Below are 1093 nucleotides of genomic sequence, written 5' to 3' on the forward strand. Positions count from 1 at the left end.
ATTCCGTGACATAGGGCCAGACGAAGTATGGATTGTGTTTGGGGAGGCAAAAATCTTTGGATAAATATATACCAATGGCCTTTCAAATGCACTAGGCAATGAGTGATCGCACACACTTATTGTGATCCTTACCTTTACCGGTTGTGATACGGTTCTCTCTTTGTTTGTAAAGGAAAAAAAGACTGCGTGGGAGACATTGGTGGAATTTGAAGATGTGACTTTAACATAAAGAATGATGACTGATCAGCCTAAATCACCGGGGCTTTGCTGTAAGATCGCACAAACTTATCAGATGGAGCTAACATGATTAACGAAGCAAGAAAATAACAATTTGCACAAAAGAGAAAGCTAATTATAATTGAGGCCATTCTCTCAACTTGGTCTAATCTTTTCAAGCATGTAAAACGTGCAATAAACAAATGCAGGTGTTTAGGGGACGAGCTTGGGATTGGCTATAATGCTACCCAGTCCAGGCACTAATGGATGGCGAAAGGACAAAGAGGATCCCTTTTAAAAAAACTCTTTCTGAGGTCTGATCATTTTGCCAGAAGCTTGTACATTGTGGATGTAAGAAAGGATGCAGCGGTCATTGTTAATGTGGAAAATCGGGTCTCCCGTGCACTGCCTTGTGTGCATGTGGTGGTGACTGTGAATAAACATGAATTCCTGGCCAAATAGTAGTAATTTTAAAAATATTTTAGTACTATAGTGATTCTATTTTGTTTTAATCAATCTATCCAAAACTCTACATCGAAGAAATGGATTGAGGACTCATCTTTGAAATTTACGTCATATTTTAACCGGAAGTGTCAACTTTATATTTAAACATTTACAACAAGTTAGAATTAGTGGTTTTGGGGATAACTTTAAGCCGGCAAAAGTTTAATGACCAGCAAAAAAACAAATCATTTTCAAAAAAAGATGAATATTTGAATGATAAATTGATATTTCTATGTCCGCCATTTTAGATATTACCGGAAGTTAGGGTTTTTAAGACATATGTCTTATACTTTTATTCATTAGAAGCACCAAAGAAAGGTTCCTGCACAATGTAATGATAGTAGCAATACGTTAAAACATATTTCAATTACCC

The sequence above is a fragment of the Mytilus edulis genome, chromosome 10 (assembly GCF_963676685.1).
Source record: "Mytilus edulis chromosome 10, xbMytEdul2.2, whole genome shotgun sequence".
In the NCBI taxonomy this organism is placed as follows: Eukaryota; Metazoa; Mollusca; class Bivalvia; order Mytilida; family Mytilidae; genus Mytilus; species Mytilus edulis.